The 24,363-nt window shown below is 37.1% G+C and overlaps 1 pseudogene; it reads left to right on the top strand.

Moving 5' to 3' along the window:
• The first annotated feature begins 4,940 nt into the window (after positions 1 to 4,940).
• On the top strand, positions 4,941 to 24,258 carry LOC122358185 (annotated as a pseudogene).
• Positions 24,259 to 24,363: the final 105 nt, after the last annotated feature.

Genomic DNA, 24,363 nt, shown 5'->3' with positions numbered 1-24,363 from the left:
GTCAGGTGAGCACCGTGTCTGTGTGCGTGATCAGGAAGACAAAACATGCATATTCACCGTCTGAACATAGACAGCCCTGTTTTTGCTCGCTATATAGGGACGTTTTGGCTAATTGCCTCCGTCAATGCTACAGGTGGGTTTATTTTTTCAAGTCCACTTCTACGCAGTCACAAAAGTCTATTTTCACCATACGGCACAGGAAAAAAAAAAGTTCTTTGAACACATATTGACCTTTCGTTACAGGTCCAGTCCTGAGGGAACCACCACTGAACATAATTACAAATTGCTAAACAGTTCACGAAACGGCAGAACATTCTTCAACCGTTCTTATTAATCAAAGATAACACAGGTAAACGCAACATGCCGTTTTTTTAAATGAAGGCTTTTTATTATGAAGGGAAAACTAAATTTGTCAAAGAATCTTGAAATAAAAAAATCAACAAAATAGGACCGTTTTAATCCAGCAGTGTGACTAGCAGCGTGTTTTTGAATCCATTCAGCCGATCTTCAGGTCTGGTGATAGCACTTTTAGCATAGCTTAGCGTAGTTCATTAAATCCAATTAGACCAGTAGCATGGCGTTCAGAAATGACTAAGAGTTTCAATATTTTTCCTATTTAAAACTTGACTCTTCTGTAGTTATATTGTGCGCTGAGGCAGGCGGGAAAAGAAAAGGTGATAAGATTTTTTGCATTTTTGAACGCGATGCTACTGGTCTAATTGGATTGTGCGATCCATGCTAAGCTAAGCTAAAAGTGATTCAAGTACGGTAAAACTCAACTCATTGACTCTGGGGGAGCTGGAGAACGAGCCAGTTTCCAAAAAAGTGGAGTGTTCCTTTAAGTAAACTCGACTTATTGGTTGACTCAAAACATACCGGTGCATTCAAAACTCTTGTGAGGGCATGCCCTGGTCCACACAGAGTGACTCCTGCAGAAAACATTACTGTGGTTTCCATGGTAAAAGGGCACATTTTCAGATGGACAGACAGATAGGTGATTGCGCTGAAGTTGCTAACTTATGTTACAGTCAAAATACAGACGCAGCTGCCAGACTGGTTTTCACTTGATGAGGCATACACTAGCATATGTCTTATTCCTCCTCCCACTGCTTCCCACAAGACCCTCGGCGTTCAGTTTCTCACTCTCTCTCCACTACATACTATTAAAAGAATCTAAATCCATAGGGAAAGAGCAGGCCTCCCAGAACTCCTGACCCCAGCTCCAGTCCGATTCCACTGAGACACAGACGTCACAGGAAAAGAAAACATGTCTTAAATTTCCAGCACGCGTCATAATATTTGCCAGAGTACAAAACCATACTTTTCTAATAGAGTCTGTGGGACCGAAGACAGGAGCTGTATTTTGTTTGCATGGAAAATCACTGCCATAGTTGCCAAGGTGTTACTAAGTGAATTTCTAGACTGTTCTGGGTGGTTTGCTAGGTGATTTATTAATGGCCCAAGGCCAAAAGATTCCCTACAAGATACTATGATTAGACAGACAGACAGATAGACAGATAGATAGATAGATAGATAGATAGATAGATAGATAGATAGACAGACAGACAGATAGATAGACAGACAGATAGATAGACAGACAGATAGATAGATAGATAGATAGATAGATAGATAGACAGATAGATAGACAAACAGACAGATAGACAGACAGACAGATAGATTGATAGATAGATAGACAGACAGACAGATAGATAGACAGACAGAGACAGATGAACAGACAGACAGATAGATAGATAGACAGACAGACAGATAGATAGATAGATAGATAGACAGACATATAGATAGATAGACAGATAGATAGAACAAACAGACAGACAGACAGACAGATAGATTGATAGATAGATAGACAGACAGACAGACAGATAGACAGATAGATAGATAGATAGACAGACAGATAGATAGACAGATAGATTGATAGATAGATAGATAGGATAGATAGATAGATAGACAGACAGATAGACAGACAGACAGATAGATAGACAGACAGATAGATAGATAGATAGGATAGACAGATAGATAGATAGACAGATAGATAGACAAACAGACAGATAGACAGACAGACAGATAGATTTGATAGATAGATAGACAGACAGACAGATAGATAGACAAACAGACAGATAGATAGACAGACAGATAGATAGATAGACAGACAGATAGATAGATAGATAGATAGACAGACATATAGATAGATAGACAGATAGATAGACAAACAGACAGACAGACAGACAGACAGATTGATAGATAGATAGACAGATAGACAGACAGATAGATGAGCAGATAGATAGATAGATAGACAGACAGATAGATAGATAGATAGATTGATTGATAGATAGATAGATAGATAGATAGATAGATAGATAGATAGATAGATAAGCATTCACTGACAAGATGTTCTAGTCTTCAGAAAAAATTATTACTTGGCTTTGGTTACAAATCTGATAAAATCTTTTTTTCTATTTTCTTTTGTATTGTTCTTTATTCATATTTGAAAACGTTACATGGAAATCAGGGCATAAAAAGTGAGAGAGAACAGAAAAACATTTAGATGCAATTCCAAGTTCCTCTTCCTCATTCTGAGAATTTACTGTTATTTTATTAAAAATAAATAACATGAAATTCTGCATTTCAATCAGTGGATGGGACAGAGAAAATCTTCAATTCTAGAAAATCTAGAGTTTTTGAAATCTAGTGGAGCTTGCACACATTAATGGATTTCAAACCAAATACAGAGTGCTCTTTAAAAATCAAAATCTAATTCATTCACTCCAGTTTTTAGCCCAAATGATGCAAAGAAACAAATATAGCACTTGATATGAGTGATGGCTCATTCTCAGGGGATTATTGACACAGGCAGCCGTGAGTCGGTGTTTGTGCTGAATCATTTATTCACTGAGCTGTGGGTGGAAATGTTACTAATTCATGAGGGAAGCTCTGAGAAAAGCATTGCATTACAGAACAATAGAAATTTCAGTATTTTCAATCTATCCAATCTGTCCGTCCATCTATCCATTAACATGACGTCCCGATCCCGCTAGATTTACACAAACTCTAGATTTTCTAGAATATAAGATTTTCTTGTCACACCCATTGACTAAAAGGCATAATTTCACGTTTTTTTTTTTTTTTTTTTAAATAAAACAATAAATTCTCAGAATGAGGAAGAGGAAATTAGAATTGCATCTATGTTTTCTATTCTCTTTTTATGCACAAGAACTTTTACTATGCACAGATTCCGCGTATCATTTTCCCCAAAAAGAGAAATATTTGATAGATTTGCAACCTAAAGCCAAAATAATAATCTTGTCGTTAATGCTAATTCAATAAAACTCCATACAAATACAAAACTAAAAGCACGCGCTAGCGCATAATTTATTTATCTCGCTCTGTCTTCTGAGCTATTGGAGGTATTTTAATAAAACAATAACGCAAAGTTAAAAAGAAAACGTCTTTAACTGCGGTTCTTGTCCGATCGCGCCCCCTACAGATCAATGCCCAGCCACTGCCGCGTTTCACTCGGGGCTCGTATATTGATCTGTGCTGCGCTCTAGCGGTCATCGGTGGTCACTGATACATAACCTACACCTGTGATTTACAAAAACCACTCGATCATAATTAATGCGCTGTCGACCCGACTAAGACAACAGCCGGAGGATATCGCGCAAGCGAGGATCAGATATTGAGCGCAGCTTCTTCAGCCCTGGCGATGCATTTCCAAAAACACTTCGCAACGCGGTCGCCGCATAAGCGCTGTTGAAAAGCGGGGTGTTTGCTGGATAAAGGCAACACGGCTGGGCCTGCGTATGGAAGGATGTGTGGATGTCCTCTCCGGTCACGTTAGAGAGGCATTACTGTACAGGGAAGCGCGCGTCACGGATCCTCCTCCATACCATAATAACCCGTCATGGCTTCCCAAACACGCCTCTATGTGCACCAATTCACGCCCGCCGCCGTCTACGCCGACTAAACTCTCACCCGCCGTTCCGAAGAGCGTTCCAGGAAACGACGCCCTTGACCCACTTCCAATCGGGAACGGTCTGATTTACGGCGTGGCATTGATGGATCGTGCACTTCTTACGGCGAACGCGGCGACGCCGGCCGGGGAAATCAAACGCATCGCTCACCGGATGCCTCGGTTTCGTTCGTTCCGCCGGTTGTAAATGTGTCAGGAGGCACCTATAACGCCGTAAATCCGCTCCGCTCGCGTCATCCGTGCAGTTCCTCGCGCGCGCTTCCTTGTTTCAGGCCAATTGCGGGACGGGCTGCAACCGCGGAGGAGGGGTGGTCTCCGGTATCCGGTTCTTTCCGTAATCCTGCGCCGCCGGTGGAATTTTAAATCCGTTCCTCCAGCGGGATCTGCCCAGCGGAGGCTGTTACGGCAACCGCTTTGTCCTTTAGAACGCGCAATCGTTGCGCGGTAACGCGCGCTGTGGTTTTAATTGATGCGCGCTATCGCGCTTCGCGCTGATCAGAACGTTTCCGTTCAAACTTAAAGATAACGCGCGCGTGGAACGCGGTCGCGTCGCGTCTCCCGCGAGAATGAGCGCTTCGGAACGTTCCGCTGTAACGGCGCAGAAGTGAGCAGAACAGAGCATACCACCGTCCGGTGTAAATATTCAACAAATGATAGAGGAGGAGTCGGTGCGCGATAAAGGGATGTGAACTGAGAGCAAAGAGCTGGACTCGGTTTAAAGCGCGTGCTCGCTGTGCTCTCCTCAGTTTGCTGAAAAGTCCTGCTGCTTTATTATGAAGAGCGATCTCTCAAGTAACAGGATTTGGGCATTATCGATCGGATTATGAGCGATCATCCGCGCGAAGTGACTTCTGTTTTAGATCTCGAGGGGATTTATTTCTGTTCTTCTCTTCCACCCGTTCGGAAGCATATGATAAAAGAGTTATTCTGGAAACGCGTCAGCATCCCCTTCTGTGTAGGATGCACCCAGAAAGCAACGAGAACGCTGCCAGCGGGACACCCGGTTCGGAGGAATCGAGCGCCGAGCCGCAGGCTGGACCCGCCGAACACCTTGCAGTGGAGCACAAAGAGCCGCAGGAGTACGAGGAACCGGAGCGCAAGCTCGCGCCGGAGGACAGCACGGTGCAGCTGATACAAACCGGCTGCCCCGAGAAGCGTCCGGCGACGCCGCCCGGCGCGCACCCGGGGCCGGGGTTCGTTCCCCCGGAGGGGGGCTTCGGCTGGTCGTGTGTTCGCCGCTACGTGGTGCAACGGCTCGATTTTCGGCATCCAGAACTCATTCGGGATTCTGCACATGATGCTGGTAAAAGACCACGAGGAACCGACGGACCAGGCGTCTCAGTTCAAAGTGGGTGAGTGCGTTTCAGTGTTTCGCTAAGTGTTGTGAGTGCGAGGTGAAAGGAGATTCCGGGCACGCTTGATCCCGAGAGGCTTAAGGATCACGACTGGTCTTTAGGGGCTGGTGACAGCCGCCCGGAGCCGCTCTCTGACCCGCCACAGACGGAGGGAGACGCCCGCGCGCGCTGACAAAACCCAAGCGTGGCACGAGATCTGTTTACTTATGGCCCCACAAAACATGCATATTAAGTTTTTATCGGAACAAAAGAGACCAGCGTGTTTGCGGACAGCTGTAGAGCCCTTAAAATAACCCTAAAACACTAGGCTTTGCTGTATATATTGTTTAAATATGTAGTTTAATTTTCAGCATTATTACTATAGCGGAAATTCAAAAGCTGGTTTGCTGCTCCGAAACATATTTATTATTATTATTATTATTATTATGAATGTCTTACTATATATCACTCATTGTAACATACTGATTTGGTGCTCTATTATTAAACAGTTATTAATGGTACTTTCTTATCATTGTCAATGTTAAGTATTTTCTGTTAATGTTTTTTTTTGGTAACTATATTACATTTGTTTTCATGTTTGATTTTTTACTGTCACCGCTGATCAATTCTTAGCATACTTGCTGAATAAACGAAAAGTGCAAGTAAAAAATAAGTAATTTTTTATTTTTAAATATTGCCAAACAATGCTAGCGTATCACACTTTCCCCAAATATGTTATATGGCATGGTAATGATAAAATGAGAAATGTTTAGTGAGCAGAAAATCATGCTGAAAATTCAGATTTGATCACAAGAATAAATTACATATATTGTAGATAAAAAAACTATTTAAAAAAATTTAATATTTTACAGGGGTTTTACTGTATTTTGATCAAACGATGCAGAATTTCCGAGCATATATGCATTGCAAAGCACGAATAAATGAATTATTTGAAACTTTTGTAGAGTGTAGGTATGCCGAATATGTTAAACAAGAATATTCGCCAGCTCATCAGAAACTGATTTTTATTGCGAACGTTATTCCGACGCTGAGAAGCAGCATCAGTTTCACACGTCCCAAAGTTTCTCTTTGTGTGCTCGGTTTCAGAGAAATCAGTCCACTGCGCTTCCTATAAACACAGACCAGGCGGACACCGCTTTGTCGCTCACATTTTCCAAGTTATTTATCGTCCATATGCACGCGCATCAGCGCGACGAAACCAGACCGAGAGATGAATTCGATTGCTAAGCGCGTGTGAGAACGGTGTTTCCTTAACGCACTCGACAACCCCCGGGCTCCTTCTGACCGAGTCCACATGCCAACGATCTCGTAAAATGTCTTTCAGGCCTTTGGTTTGTGTTCAGGAATCTCCATCTGTCTTCCATGCTGAGCTCCGTTTTTTTGTGGCTTTGAACGCAGGATAAAGCTCTGGGTTAGTTTTAATGTGCGGACTTACTTGGCCGTACAACATCACTGTTTGATGTTTATATCTGAATATTAATAAAACCAGGCCCACAGGAGGAGGACAAATTAGTGGTTTGAGGAGAACGCTATGGAGAAAGCGTGGTGTTTTATAAAGTGATACTGCGAAGATTAAAATAAGCGTGCACTGGTGAATATTGTGAGTGTGTGAGCGTGTGTGTGAACATCGCTTTTTCTCTTTCCAGGCCTGATTCAGCTTTCTAGGTCACCGTGATGAGACTGCTGCCTTTTTTTCAGTCTGATATGGTGTGTTTAAAAGGAACTTAATATTAATAAATTGCATTAGGGAAGCGTTACATGCGGTGATTAAAAAAATTTATTCTGGAAACCGTTTTCAATCAAAATTAAAAGGAAATTTCTTACAATTAATAATAGGAGTATTTAAAAGTATTTAAATTTAAGTATTTAATTAAAAATAAAGTAAAAAAAGATTCTTGCATATAATGTACTTAATAAGCCTTAAAAATGTTTTATTAATAAAGAAAATTAATATTTAATTTCATTTTTATATAAAAATGTATTATTTATTTTACCTTAATTTTTAACATTTTATTTTACTTTGAAAAAATATATGAATATATATATATATATGTATATGTATATATGAATTTATATATGTATATATGAATATATATATATGTATATATGAATATATATATATATATATATATATATATAATATATATATATATATATATATTTTAATATATATATATATATATATATATATATATATATATATATATATATATATATATATATATATATATATATAAGCAATAATTAATTAAAGGAATTAAATGTTATTTTAAATTTCAATAAATGCATAACATTTTTATAGCTGTATTAATTACACCTGTTCTCTAGAAATTCCATCTTTTGATGAGAACTGCTAGCATCTTTTATTTTCCCGCGAGCAAATATTATTGTAAACTTGCCTCCGTAGAGGATTTCTAATAAAATTCTCCTACCCTGTCGCTCTCATTCTGTCTCTCTGCGTGACGGCCCTTTGTTTAATCTTCTGCGACGGCTGTGATGTGGGCGTGAGTCAGGGATTCGATTAGGTCCGCGAGGGGCTCATGGGTGGTGTGGGAACACACAGAGCTTAGCGGGGCGCAAGTCCCAAGTCCCCCCGCCTCTCGCTCACATGGTTCGGCCTGTCCCAACACGCACAACACAACAGTTATATTTAATCTCAATAGGGGATTACAACAGACACTCCCACGCAGAAGTTTACTCAGGTTAACACAAAAGCAGCTCTGTCTCAGCTGGGAACAAAATAAACTTTAAGTACTTTTGCAATGATTTTTGTATTCTTTTAGTTAGATTCAGCAGACCTCGAGGAGCCCGCGTTGGTTTAACGGCCGATGGCCAAAAGGGTTTCTGATGATGGATAGACAGCACTTTTTGTTCTTAAATATAAATATGTGTTTTGATAATATAAAGTGTATTGAAAATATTTTATTATTTATTTTCTTCTGGTTGTTTTGTAACTAATTATAATATACACTACCAATTGAAAGATTTATGGACAGTAAGATTATAAAGTTTATTTTTTTGCATAATTCTCTCACTAAGCCTATATATTTATTTGATGCCAAAATAAAGCTAAAGCGGTAAATATTTTTACTATTTTAAATAACTGCTTCTTATGTGAATATGTTTCTTTATTATGAATATTAAAACTTAATTGAGAACATTTTTCATCATTCTTTGATGAATAAAAACATTATACACTATACCGCTTAAAAACTTGCAGTCAGTATATTCAAATCATTAGATATTAAATTAATAACTTAATTCAACTAATACTTTTATTTAGCAAGGATGCATTAAATTGATCAAAAGTGATTTATAAAGACATTTATTTAATTTCATTCCGCTTTTTTATAATAATACTGTAATATTATAATAATATTATATAACATAATAATGTATGTGTGTATGTATAAGTTCTATAATAATATATAACATAATAATAATAATATTGTTTTGAGCAGTAAATCAGAATACTATGTTAGAATGATTTAATGATACTTAAAAATTCAGAATTTAAATCACATTTTAAAATATTTTCAAATAGAAAACAGTTATTTAAAAAGAAAAAAATTAAAATTCACAATATCACTGTTTTTCCTGTATTTTGAATCAAATAAATGCAGGCTTGGTGTGAGCAGAAACCTTTACAAAACCCTGTATGTATATAATGTTTTGTTTATTTTTGATTATACAGAGTTTATTTACTTGTATTAATTATGTAATTATATTAAATATGTTAATATATATGACCGAGTGTGTTTTAAATGAATCGTATCGCTTATTTTGTATTTATTTCAGATCTGAAAATGAAAACATGTTTGGTTGGTAAGAGCTGTATTTAGAGGATGATATTTGATCTATTCATTTAAAAAAAAACAGTAAAAGTTCAGGTGCTAAAATGAGCGTGAGCGTCATTGACTCTTTAACTAGCTGTTCAGCTGTAGTTCACTCTGAATGTAGCTTTATGTCTCTCTCTCTCTTTTGTGTTCCTCACTACCTGTGCCTATGTGCGCACACACACACACACACACACACACACACACACACAGAAGGGCTGCGGGTAATGCATAGACTCAGATCATGTTACCTATATGTATGTCTGATCACGTGAACTCAGGTAGCCTCTCGGCTGTGTTTCCGCTCACCCTCTCTCTGCATCGTATGCATGTTTAGAAAGAGTTTGGGTTTGTAGAGACATTTCTACACAGCATCTCAGATCTTGTGAAAAATGCGTCCTCAGAGGTGTGCTTTAAAATGCTAAAAGTGTAAAGGGTTTCACTTCACGTTAGTTTGAGAATCAGGTTGTGGGAAGGTCACCATTATTTCTGCAATTACATTCTTTAGACACTGGTTTGGTAAAAGTAAAGTACTGCCTTCAGCTTCCAAAGAAAGCCTTGTAGATGTTTTTACTGCCTTCTAGTCATAATTGATAACATTAAAGTTAGTTTTTTTGTTTTTGCTGTACTACTAGACTAGAGTTATTTAGACTACTTTATTTAAAGCACAATCACATCATAAATTTCAGCAACCTAAAGTATTCTGCAGGACAAAAAGGCCAGCGTTAGCCAAAAATAGACGGCCAAAGTAATTGAATTGCTACTTCTCCACCTTATGTTGATATTTCAGCAGTAAATTAATATATCATAAAAAAATTTTATATAAAACCTCTTTATGTGCAATTCATAGTTATATAAATACAGCTTAGTTTTTTATTTAAAAGTTACTAAACCCCAAAATGATTTTTTTCATTAACCCTATGTTGTTCCAAACCTCAAAAGCTTTGTTTCTGTCTTGTGAATGCAATTTAAGATACTTTGGATGAAAACCAGGAGGCTTATGGACTGTCCCTTTAACTGCCAAATAATGAATACTGTCTAAGTCCAGAAAAGTATAATAGATATCATCTGAATAGTCCATCCATCACTGGTTCAACTCAACGTTATGACGACATTGAGTAAGTTATTATTGATGAAAACGGAGTAACCCTTTAAGTGTTAACTGATTATTAAAATGTCTTTTGGAGTCGGTTCGTTTTTTTAGTGACTCTGAACTCTAAAGGCCTTCTCTGGAGCATTTAAGCATTTGGATGTGATAAAATGCGCTTGTTGAGTCCGTCTGAAACCTGGCATTTTATTTGCGTAAGGATTTTAAAGTATTGTTATCTTTGTATCCTGCTTGAAACCTGGAAATCCAGGGTCAAACACAAGCCTGAACAGCTCAACTCGTGAAAGGCCTTTCCATGCCAGCGCAGGTGAAACGAGTCTAAACACTGAGAACAGTAGACAAGTGTTGGTGAGATGTGAAAGTGTTCGCGTTGGCTGTCTGGCATGTAACTGATATTTTTCTGAAGCGCGCTTCAACACTAGTGTATCCAGGACACAGAGACATTCAGTCTGTGAATATGTTTGACTGATGCCTTCATTAGGTCTTAAGCAGCAGTAGAGCAAATTCATCTATTGTTTACGCCAACTTGCTTACTTTTAAGCAACTAGAAGCATGTTTAGGACTGAATATTTGAACTCTGTAGCGCCTCCACCAGTTTAAATGTTAGTGCGCCTTTTGCTTATAACTCAAAAACCAAATGAGCCTGCTTTTTCCTTCTTATATTAATAGTTTGCTTCAAGCCAACTTGATTTTACACCATTTTAAATGAGTCTCAAATCATCTTCAAGTCATGCTGGTCAGAAGTTATTCAATCTTTCTGATACGCTTCAACCATTTGTAACACAGTAAATAATTTTTAAGCAAGGATGTAGTTTTGACATATCGACAAAATCATTTAACGTTTTTTTTTTTTAAATTTAAAATTTAAGTTTTTTTTACATCATAAGTGTGCTTTTTAATTACTTTACAACTGTTCATTATTTATTCATTTTGTGTGATGAGTTGTATGGATATCAAAAACACAGAAAACATTTTCTGAATCAGCGTTATTTCAGAACTATACTCTATATTATAGTTGTTATTAATAATTTAAATCAGCTTTATTTATTATTTTAATTTAGTTTTTCATTTAAGTTTAGTTACAATATTTTTTTGTGTTTTTTTGTTCTTTTTTTTCAGCATTTATTTTAATGTCTATTTTTTCAGATTCATTTTTATTTTAGTTTTAGTTATTTTAGTACATGTGGATTAAACAAGCCCTAAAATACGAGAAATGTTGTCTTAACTTGAAAAAGATGTTTTTAATATTTATTTCAGTTAATGTTTATTTTTCATGTTACCAATTAGTTTTTCTTCAGCTTTTTAATCTAAACGATAGTTTTGCTTTGCAAAAAGTATATTATATATTAAAATATATTATTATTTTTTGTATTTTATTTTAAGTAATATATATATTTTTTTGGTTTTATTTAACTATAATAGCTCTCGGATCTGAATTTATTTATTTTTTTATGTAAATAATATTACAGAATTATTTTTGCTAGAAAATCCCTATGGAAAAGAAATAAAACTCTCCGAGAACATCTTCCGTTTATTAATATAAAGCATCTCAATCTCGCTCAAATCCGTGCCATAACTCGATTAGCAACCCGTCTCTTTTTTACTACCTGGTCACGGTGCACGTTCACACAATACCCCAGCGCACACGAAGAGTGCCAGGATAAGTGTGTCTAAATCTGTCATTTGACGATTAGAGAATTTTTTCCTCAATGCGTTCAGCTGGGGGTTGTGTGCGCCTTGAGCGATTGAGCTGAAGGCACACACTCATTTTTTTTTTTTTGGGGGATTAAACGAACGCTCTGTGTCGGTTGTTTGACATTAGCATTGCTGTTTAATAGAAAACCCAGGCCGGCAGAGAGGAGAAATGTTTCGCTCCTGCTTTCTCGCATGTAACATGATTATCAGTGTCAGCTTTTCTCCTATTCATACACCCTGTTTAGCCATAGATGTTTTTAAGTCAATTTTTCACTGCATCGGGATAGAAGGGACGGATCAGATCCAGGTCCGTGAGGCCAAGTGTCACCATAGTGAAATATTCCACTCTGGACTGATACGTGAATATACATCTGAACTGGTAATTCAGGTGAGAACAGACAGCATTCATTACAAAAACATCTAGCGTGAATTCAACTTTCTTACAGGTTCTTTTCCTTTTAGGATGTAATAACAGATGCCGCATTCTATACAGCACAGTAGGCCTCTTCTCTCGCTTTGCTCATTTACGCTATGCGAGACAACTGTGGTTGAAATCAGATTCTTTGCACTATTTTGCAATGCACAAGTAAGCCATTTACTGCGCGAGACTTGTGATTCATTAGTTGCTTTAGGGAAATAACTAAGAGTGATTTAGCGCAGGAAACTGTACAAGTATCTGAGCTACAAATCAACGCGTTCGAGATCACGGCAATAAATGCATTGTTAAAATAATCCACAATCAGGGTTCAACCGTATTTTTACGAAGCTATCAGAATACATTTAGTGCCCAATAAAATAAAAACAACGTTTTTTCAACAGCTCCTCTCCTCTCACGCTGCGATAGCGCCATTGTGGAGAGGTTCACATACGTAAAAGAACATATGTAACGTATGCAAGCGGATACATTGTTTGCATTTTGGACGCTGTATCCTTCAGACGCGTACATTGTATCGCTGTTCATAAACCCAATAGAAACCGTCACGAAGTTTAAATGGTTTCCATTATAATACTACTAGCTTTTCCATTGCAGAACCGTTATAAAATTACGTTTTGAGCATCTTTTCAATAGCATTTAACGCCCCACCAATAGAATCCATCACATACCAGTAGACACCATTATAGTTTCCATTAAAACCAATACAGCTCAATAATAACCATTAAATACATGACGCTTTTTCTATTGTGTTTTGGGCAGGGTTCTGTTGTTTTTTCATCAGGGATATGTGATACTCTCAAAATGACAGATTGTTTAATAAAGTCATAGTTTTCGAATAAAAATATATTTTATTATTTTAAAGCGCCACCTAGTGGCAAAGAACGAATTTGCATTTTTATTCAGACCAAGGAGAAAAAAGACTTATGCTTATGCTTCATGTTAATTCACTTTAAAATAGCAATACACCACATTATTATTAGTATTATTATTATAGTTTTTTCACTTTTTAATCATACAATTATGTTTCTACTCTAAATTGTTGTTAAAATATAATCTTTTAAATGGTAGATTTAATAAAAAGTCGTTTTTATGGTAAATTTAGGTTACACTAAATAATGTAGACACTGTAAATATCTATATGTATCATACTGTATATGTCAGCAGCTGAAAGGGTTTGGTTTCAGTTGTTGTTTGCCGTGTAAGCAATGGAGCACAGAATCCTCGGCTTGTGCAGAATACGACCCGAAAGTCTATTCAGCGTTTATGTTGTTTATGCTTTTGTATGTCACAAAACATACCTTTGAATTTTATAGAATTAAAAAAAGTCACTCTTACAGCTTTTACATGTAAATATGCATAGGTATTAAATATGCAAATATTTTTAGATTGTATTTTTTCAATTATTTTTGGTACTTTTATTTTTGTATATAGAAAATTAGGCCTGTTTTAAAGCTCTTTTTGTAAGCATTGTTTTCATGTTCATGTTTTTATTGTTCTCATGTCTGGACTTTTAAATTTATTTTTATGTACAGGTTCCCGAAATACAATGATTTTTCACATTAAATTACCATAAATGAAAATAAAAACGCCTAATTCTATCATGATGTGTGTAAATACTTCAACAATGCATTATAGTCATAAAATGTTTGCCTAAATGTGCTTATTATATTTTTTTTGATTTGCTTTGACCTATGACCCAGACGTGTTCTTGACAGGTTTTTTTAGACTCTTTCTGACAGATTGACTTGAGGGGTCTTGTAAGGACAGACGGATATGAACAGAGAGAGAGAGAGAGAGAAAATCTAGGAATAACGCATGTAGGAGGAAGAAAGGGATGTACAGAGAGAGTGATCTGTGCTTCCCTGAGGCTGAGTGTCTTTATCCACAATCTGTCAAAGAGCATCTGTCAGTGTTACTGGGTCACTCGTTTCTTTGTTTTCTCTCTTCTCTCTCCTCCTTTATTTCTGTTCTAGATGGAAAACACTGTACATTTCTGTCCTTTCTTGTCTTTCTCTGCTTCATTTAACAAATGATCCAATAATACAACATGTGGAGCAAACTCATTAGTGAGAATTAGGAGCGGGTGATTTGGAACAAAGGAGAATGAGAGCGATATAATGAAAAGCAGAGGAGAATGGCATCAATGAAAAGGGTGAAAAGTGGAGGAACAGAGGAAAGAGTCGGCTAAAAGTGAAATCGCATTCATTTTCGATACGAAGAGGTGAATTTTGATGTCAGGAACATTTATTATGTCGAATTTTATTGAAAATAACATATAAAATGTACATTTATTTTTCAATGCTGCAAAAACATCAAGGTTTTACCATGAACCTTTTCATAATTCACTTCGCTGCTTTTCTAGTGATTTTTACGGTGAAATGCACAGATTGGATTTTAAACATTAAACAACTGAAATATACAATTTGTATTTTTTAAATTACATGCATTTTATGTGCATTTTTTAATGTCAAGATAAATGTCGCAAGCAGAATTTTGTCAAGCTGTAATATTGTCAGTCCTGCAAAAAGTGAAAAATATTCAAACGAATGATAGAACTTATTTGTTCATTAATAATTAAGTACTTAATTTTTGTAATGCATTTATTTAATGTGTAGTTAGGATACATTAATTGTAAGACAAAGGATTTTGTCATTTTATTTTAAAACTTCAATAAAATTGAGGTTTTGACTTTTGACAAAATGATGGTTTGGATTTTATGATTTTTAATGCATATTTACCCACTGTTAGAGATTGTTAGTAGGAAAAGCGGTTGTACTGTATGCTTTGTAGAAGACAAAACAGCGTGATTTCAACATGTTATTGGAGAATTGAAAGGTGAGATATTAGAGGTAGAGAGAAAGGCAAAAAGATCGGGTTTGAGATGTTTCTCGTTCCTTTTTTTTGCTGTTTTGAGTTTCTCTGGTTTATTTTTCATCCAGAAAAATGTTAACAAATAGCAAGTTGCTTACAAAAGCAGTCAGATGGTGACAGGAGAGAACCGTGTCTGTTCTTGTTTTTCAGGACTGTTAGGGCCGTAGTGGAGTCATATGTTGTTAAACCATTCTACACACACACATGTAGGTATTTGTGGTTTATGTGGACTCTCCATATGCGTAATGGTTTTTATACTGTGTGCAATTGCCCTACACCAACCCTACACCTAAACCTACCCTTACAGGATTTTCAAAAAAACACCATTTAGTATGTTTTTTTAAGTCTTTTGAAATATTAGACATTGAAGGTGTCCTCATACGCCACCTTCATTGTAATACCTCTCATACCCATGCCATTTAACAAATGTGTGTCCCCATAAAACACAAAAACCAACACACACAAACAGTACACTGAATTTTTTTTTTTTTTTAACAACGCTTGCATCAAAACAGTAGTATCGTGATGATGTGTTTGGCACAAAAAGCACTTAAAAAAAAAAATAAATAAATAAAAAATTTAAACGAAGAAGTGCTTAAATGCATTGAATATACACATCATTAACTGTGCCTACTGATATAATATTATTTGAAATGAAAGGTCATTTAAGTGTACATTAAAGTTTTACTTTTTAAGTACATTATCATGATTTTTTTCATCTTTTTTTCATCTTACACTTACTTTTGAAAGTTACTAAAGCACATGTAAAGTATCAACTTTATTTTATGAATGTTTTCTGTTTATATTTGGCAAACTTTATATGTAGAAATGGACATTGGCATGAATATTGTACGCAATAGGTTATATGTACGCCAAATGAGTATTATATGCACTACAAAAAAGTGTGTATCATATGTATGCAAAAATTGAGTATTGTATGCACGTCAAACATATGCATATCATATGCACACTAAGTCAGTTTCTGCATATAAACAGCACATAGAATACAAAAATGCATTATGATGAGACTGGGCTCAAAGTACTTTGTATTTAAATGAACTGTTAGTCGACATTATGATATGTAAATATTGTTAGTATATTAACATCTTCAATACAAATGTATAATTACAGATATATTTACTTGACAAACTAGCATATATATATATATATATGCATATTTGCAAAGTATTTTTCAAAGTATTCGAAAGTGTACTTCTTTTTCACAAGGGGAGATTCTCTTTATTCTGCTTTCTCTCATTTAGATTTTTTTCCTCCAGCGAAACAGCTGAATCCATTGGGATTGCTTTCAGAAATTCAAAATGAAAGATTTAAGATCGGAACAAAGAGATATGTTTCTGAATATTGTAAGCAAACACCGCCCACAACCCTTTGTTGTTTGGTCCAAACCTGCTCTGGAAGTTCGATTTCACTCACCCTCTTCGAGTCCAAACATTTGCGCTGACTCCTTTTCTGCATTGTTTTTGTTGTTAGCTGTGCATTATTTATAAAACTAAAAACCGCTGATATTTTCCTCTTTCTGTGTGGATTTTTACTTGGAGAAGTAAGGTAATCCATTCCTAATAGTCACTGGAATGTTTAATCCTTCCAAACGTGGCCTCAGACTCCCACACTCACACACACACACACACACACACACACACACACACACTTTATCCACTCTCATGTTTTCTGCATGATCTGTTAGAACCTGGTCTTTCAGAACACTCTATTCCTAAACAGAGACTCTTTGCATTGTTCTAATCTTCTCTGAACTCGTAGTTCCAACCGAACATCACAGAAGAATCGGTCATTCGCAAAGCTAACAAAACAACAAACAAAACCCCTGACTGCGTAAACCTGTGGAAAACATATACCTCTGCATTTGACTCCATAAGTCAGCGGAGTCGGGGCCTTACGTAAACCCTGACCTTGTGTTCTTCTACAAAATATGGATAAACACTCATTTGCTTGGTTTGTTAACGCACCGCTTCCTCTCTGATTCATGGGGCCACATTTCCACTGAACTCGGCCAAGAATGACTACGCCGAGGAGGGGCTCGCATCACACACACACACACACACACACTCACAGATCAGCGGCCAAATATTGAACCAGTGTCCTTAGACTCAGACATACTGTGCAGACTTTAAACTACCTTTTGAACCATGAAAAACATGCAGCGTGTTTGTCTGAGCTTGACATCGATTGGAACTGGCCATCGCCTAAATACAGAGATGATGGACTTTCTTCTGTGTCTCTTTGCAGAATTATCTGGGCTTAACAAAGATTGGGCGTGTTTGGGTGCATGCATGTGTCAGATATACCGCTTATGTTCGGGTGGAGAGATGCATGTCAAACAAGATCGCACGATCGTATCACATTGTTGGCGGGCTATTTTAGACTAATTTGGTGTTTAAACTAAAGTTCTCGATCTTATTGAAGACTATTAAACAATGAAATAAGTGGCGAGCTTGAAAACAAATTAATACTAGCCTAAAGAAACAAGCAAGCCAGGTTTATTCAACATATGTGCAACTAGTTGTATTTTCTACAGCACCATTATGGGTCAGTTTTTGCGTCAGTTAAACTGAAGTGTTCAGCGAGAGATGCTAAGACGCAAGTTTGATGCATGACCGCTGCATGTTTTCGCTATGCATTGCTGTGTTTGTATTACGCTGCCTCAGGTACATATTTCGTGGTTTATAATTAAAAATACTCTGTCATGTTGAGATATCCTCTACACCAAACCAAACCAAACCCTAAACTCACCCCTATAGTGTTAACAAATGCAAAAGTAATGCAAAAAAGTATTCGTTGATGCAGCCATGCTATTTTAACTTGTTTTTGCGAATTTTTTTAAACCGTAGTGTTGGATATACGTACCAGTGCTCTTCATAAACAACGCTGTATTGCATAAGCTATCGAGTAAACCTACTTAGAAAACTCATATTTAAAACCTATAGAAAACTCCAGCATATGAAGCTGGATACGTGGCGATAAACTTCCAACGCATCAGTTTTCAAACCTCGCAGCACGTTAAAATAGTTTTCAATTTATAACGTAATATTATGTTCTCTTTGCTTCATTTTAATATCAACCGCATCACACTTACTTTCTCAGTCATCCGTGTTTCTTGACTTTCTCTAATGTGTTAACAACTAGTCCTTCTAACTAAACTATAACTATATGTGGATATTTACACAGGACACACGGGCATGATCTCTACGATATTTTCGTAAAGTAGATTGTTGACGTGTTTGAAACCGGTGTTGGGGAAAGTTACTTTTAAAAGTAATGCGTTATGCCCTAAAAAGTTAAAAGGTTGGTGGTTGGCGCATTTGTATTGTGCTACCCCAACACCGCTCAATATAAAATCATCAGATTAGTGAATGTTTTTCCAAGTTCAATCACATGAGAAAACTCCTTTGCATAAATGAATCACAAAGCTGGTGGTTTTGTCAATGATCCTATTAGTGGTGCTTTCAGTTGTCTTGCTTATGGTTAGGATTTGCATTGTGTGACTTGTTGAAAAGAGGTGTGCTGTTGCTTTTCTAATGGCTTAAGCAGGCAAAAATCCCACCAGATTTAGACTGAGCCATTGAGACAATTATATAGCAATGCACTAAAAACACTTCCTTCATGAGCGTAGATATGTAGCCTACAGTATATACAGTACATATCTATGATAGCAAAATTTCATTCTCCCAGAAACACTATAGCATCGTGTCAGGTTAACGTGATTTCATTTATTCACGCTTTTTTCTTTCTTTCTCTAGCATGGGTTGGTGCTCATGCGATGGGGATGATATTCTTCTGCTCTCCGTGGTCAGTATGTTCACAGATCACTTTGGATGTCGGAAGACGGCTTGTCTCATGGAGCCTTTGTGGCCTTCCTGGTCTTCTCACCAGTTCCTTCGCAACGTAAAATGTCTTCTGTTTCTTTAGTATTTTCGGAAAATTACATGCAAAATGTAGGCTCTCTCTCTCTCTCTCTCTCTCTGCTCTGTCTCTCTCTGTCTCTCTCTCTCTCTCTCTCTCTCTCTCTCTCTGTCTCTCTCTCTCTCTCTCTCTCTCTCTCTGTCTCTGTCTGTCTCTCTCTCTCTCTCTCTCTCTCTCTCTCTCTCTCTCTCTCTCTCTCTCCTCTGTCTCTCTCTCTCTCTCTCTCTCTCTCTGTCTCTCTCTCTCTGTCTCTCTCTCTCTCTCTCTCTCTCTGTCTCTCTCTCTCTCTCTCTGGTCTCTGTCTCTGTCTCTCTCTCTCTCTCTCTCTCTCTCTCTCTCTCTCTCTCTCTCTCTCTCTCTCTCCTCTCTCTCTCCTCTCTTCTTCTTCTTTCTTTCTTTCTTTGTCCCTCTGCCCCCTTTCTCTCTCTTTCTCTCTTTCTCTCTGTCTCTTTCTCTGTCTTTCTGTCTCTCTCTCTCTCTCTCTCTCTCTCTCTCTCTCCTCTCTGTCTCTCTCTCTCTCTGTCTCTCTCTCTCTCTCTCTCTCTCTCTCTCTCTCTCTCTCTCTGTCTCTTTCTCGTCTCCCTTCTCTCTCTCTCTCTCTCCTTCTCTCTCTCTCTCTCTCCCTGTCTTCAACACTTCTCTGTCCCTCTCTGTCTCTCTGTCTCTCTCTCTCTCTCTCTCTATATATATATATATATATACATATATGCAGAACAAAATTAAATAATAAAGCAGTATTTTATATCTAAAATAATTATTACATGTTAGATTATTAGATTATTATTAGAGGTTTAATTAGTTTAAACCTTAATTCGCTTAAAAAAAATTGCTAATATTTTCCTTTTTTTTTTTAATTCTTGTGCATTCATCCAAAAACCAATATTTTTTCTCAAAACATTTAGTATTTTCAGATTTTTTTCACTTTCTTTTTTGATCCCTTTTTGTACTTTTCAGACAAGAGTGAGATATTGTGGTAAGATATCAGTCAACGCCTCCTGTCACTTATTTTGTGCGCTCATGTTTTGTAGATGTCGTGGGTTGAAGTGACGGAGGCAGACAAACCACTGGCCTCCTTAAGAGTGCTTTTATAAAAGGTTATAGAAACACGCTTGACAGTCTTTAAGCAAAAGGACAAACACACATTTGACAGCAGGACGTGTATGGTACACGATTTATATAATCTTTTCTTTCTCTTCCCTACTTTCCTTCATTCTTATCCTTTTCGTTGTTTTCTAACAGTGCCTTCTTTCTGAGGTCTTTGTGCAGTTGGACAGAGTGCTGGTTTTATTCCAAGCTGAAAAGCTCTCGACGCTTGTTAAAAAAAGGTTGGAAAGAACGGCCAGCCTGGTCCTGCTGCGCTTCGAGCCTGAAACACTGAAATAACACAAACACTAGTGCAAACACGCACACAAACTATTTCCCTTCCTTTCTCAGGCTTTGAGCACAAGTGTCTCCTGCAGGGCTGAGTTTCTCTCTTCCATTACACAATCCATCATTTAGACTAACGCCTGTTTGGTCATTACTCCAAATAATGTGTCCTGCTGGCCAGTGTGTTGAAATGGCAGTCTCTGGCTTCAGGAGTCAAAGGTCATTTGGATGTGAAATGCTTGAGCTTAATAAGAGAGAAAACATTAGAAATCGACAGTTCTGTTGTAAAAGCGCCATACCAATCTTGCACTTTATATGACAAACTGCTCTTGCAAAAGTTGCTTATGGCTATTTGAGAAAACTCTTACTTTCTTTTTTTGTGGAAAAGTCGTTTTTTTCAAACACTTAAAACAGGCAGAAAATTGGAAAGTACTACAGAAGAGTCGTAGTTTTAAACAGGAAAATATTGAAACTCTTTGGTCATTTTTCGAATGCAATGCTACTGGTATAAGTGGATTCAGTAATCTATGCTAAAAACAGTGAGAAAAAACAAAAACAGTAGGAAATTAGTCTATTTTCAAGTTCTAGTTTCATGTTAATAGCAATTAAATAATTGTAATTTTGTGTTTTTTAAGTTTAAATTTAAATGAAAAAGGGCAACATGACTCATAACTAACTAGTATAAGTAGGACAAATCTTTATTAACATACTTTTGAAGCTTCAAGTACACTATAGGCTTATTATTGTTCACTAAAAACTAAAGCTTAAACCTCTAGAAATACATTTTTTGTTAAGTTTTTAAATAAAATAAATATGACTTAAATATATATTTAAAATGTTTTAGTTTGTTTCTTATTCATTTAAAAACTGAAAAATAACTAAAATAAATACTAAACTAAATAAAACATATAATCAAACTATATAGATTTATTTTTAAAGGAAAACATAAACTAATTAAAAATGAGAACAATCAACTGAAACTAAAATGATGAAAACTTAAAAAAAAATTCAAATATTTAAACAATGACATAAAAAAACTGACAAATTTAACACTAAACAACATATCACATTTAATAAAACTGCAGATGTATTTTACATAGTATGATACTAAAATTGGAGTATTCAGTACAAATAAGTGCACTTCTTCCTTCCAAAAGGGCCTATAAAACATATTTATAGCTTATTTCGAATTAAACTGAAATTGAATAAATTGCATTAAAAGTGATAAAGGGTATAAAGGTGACAGCTTTTCATCAGCCTTGTTTTTTTGTTTTGTTACATTGACGCCCATTTTCCTCAGCACGCTTGGGTCTTCGATACTTCACATAATGGAGATACTGTTTGGCTGGGCGGATCGTCGCTTGTATTCCAGCCGCCGCTGGTGATCCTGGGGCATTATTTTCAGAGACTGGGTTTGGCCAACGGCGCAGGACGCGCAGGCAGCAGCCTCTTTTCGCATGGGGCTCCCTGTGCTGCTCAAGAAAGTGGTGGACCGCTGGGCCTCCCCAGAACCTTCCAGGTCCTCAGCATCTTCATGCTGGTCCAGTCGCTGCTGGCTCCTCACCTTTAAACCGCCATGCCCAGCGGATGCCCGAGATGCCAGGCATGGAATGGACGGGGTCCCCGTCCGCCTGGAGTCGGGCGAGCAGGTGCAGGAAGGCCCGGGCCAAAACCAGGAAGTACTTTTTAACGTGCGAAGTGTTCGGGGTGCTGACCTATCGGGTTTGGGCCTCGGCGCGCCGCTTTCACGGCAGTGCTGGGATACTTCGCTCCCTATGTGCACCTGGTGAGTTGTGGTTTGAGGCCACATAGTGCCGCTTGTCAGTGTTTTAATATTGTTTATGTGTTGTTATGCACACTTCTACCTGCATATATTAGACAATATAAACATCTTTTTTTGTAGTTTAGCTCAGTTCAGTTTACCTTCATCTGAAACACATTTCACAGTGTAGAAAAATTTGTATGCAAAAATTCAATTGGAACTCGACAGCTTCACAGTTTTCCAGTGGATGGGGGGTCGTGATGCCAATCATCAACAAAAATTACAAATATCTCGTGGCCTCAAGTTAATATGTGCAGCTTGTTTCACCACATAAAAATAAAACAGTAATTGTGACCTTTTTATCTCACAGTTCAGACATCTAATTATTGGGATTGTGAGTTTACTCCTGCAATTCAGACTTAGTGAAATACTGTAATTGCAAGAATTCCAAGATAAATTCACAATTATTTTACTTTGTATATTTCTTGCCAGAAATAAGGTTTCATAGGGTTCCACATGTGTACAAACAAACAAACAAACAAACACACAGTACACAACATACATTGTTCTCTTCCCCTACCTTCTTTCTTTTCCCTTTTTTTGATTCAACTATCCTTTCTCTTCCTACACCTGTTCAGCTCCCCTCTGTGTAGGCATTATCTTTTCTCTTTCTCTCTCTCTCTCTCTCTGCAGTGTTGTTCTGCATCCACAAACTAATTGAAAATGTCTTTTTTTACTTTGTTTCTGATGGAAAGAGTTTCAATACCTGACCAGGCCATCGACTGAGACAGAAATAAAAAAAAAAAAAAATTACTTAATATTTCTGTGTGATCTGTAACTCAACAAAATACTTAATACTTGAAATATTTAATATTTTTAATACTTTATGCTGCTGTTGTTGCAGGACTAAATGTTTATACTATATTTCATAATCTTGAAAAATGTAAGCATTTTAGAAACATGGCAATTGACTGCATATAGTGTGTGAAATAAACCCCAAACTGCAGTAACGGGTATGCTCAATCAACACAGCTGATTGTGTTTTTTGACAATCGTGATTTAGAGATTGGACAAATGGATCTCAGTAATATTAAAAAAAAATTATATTTGAGACCTGTGTACATGATATCTCTGGATCAGGGATTGGGAAACCTTCTACTACATAATGAGTCATTCAACAATGAGAAAACTTTAACTAAATGTTTAACTTAAAAAGTGAAAATAGCAGCAGTGAAGTGCGATCAGATTACAGGTATTTGGTCTGCTGTTCTCGCTCTGTTCTGGTCTGGCGTGAACATGGTGCAGTGGCAGGCCCTACGCATTTCTTGGCTCCCACGCTCTTCCACAGAATGTTTTAAATACAGATAAACACAGACAGACCATTTACCTCAGGATTACAAATGGATAAGGAAGAGAGACTCTGAACTAGTACACAAAAAAATGCGTTTCAGTTCCTAACAGTATAAGCATAGAAACTCTGGACAAAACCAGTATTATGGAGTTTTCACTCTAAATCAAACTAAAAGTAAAGAGTTTTATATTTCTCTGAAGAGAAAATTGCCTGTAGCGCTCGTGAAATATGTCTTAAAAATAAACCACACATTTGAGGGGAAGAGAAGAAATATCTTGTGGCTCCAATTGAAGGGACATAGAAGCATATATGGTCTGTTAACCTGAATGGTGGAAGTCTGAAACAAACAGGACTCTTCCTAGATCTAAGTCTCCTGGGCCAATCTGAGTAAACTGATGGAGAAGGGTTCTGTTACCGTGAGGATCATTCTTGCTGAGCTTCATGATCATATGTGGAGATATGTGTCTGCAGAAGGACAAACATCACTGCAGCGCTCCACCAATCTGGTGTGCTATATGCAGCCACAGTGGTAATCCACCTGCCCAGTGAAGACACACATGAAAACAAACTTGAATTTGCTAAAAAATGAGCCTCAGACTCAGGATTCCTTGATGAACCTCTTTCCAGCATCACCAGCTCTGCCTCATCACCTGC

This window comes from Puntigrus tetrazona, chromosome 14 (genome assembly GCF_018831695.1).
Source record: "Puntigrus tetrazona isolate hp1 chromosome 14, ASM1883169v1, whole genome shotgun sequence".
NCBI lineage: Eukaryota > Metazoa > Chordata > Actinopteri > Cypriniformes > Cyprinidae > Puntigrus > Puntigrus tetrazona.
Note: the sequence above shows the minus strand (reverse complement) of the source record. Positions and strands in the feature narration are given on the sequence as shown.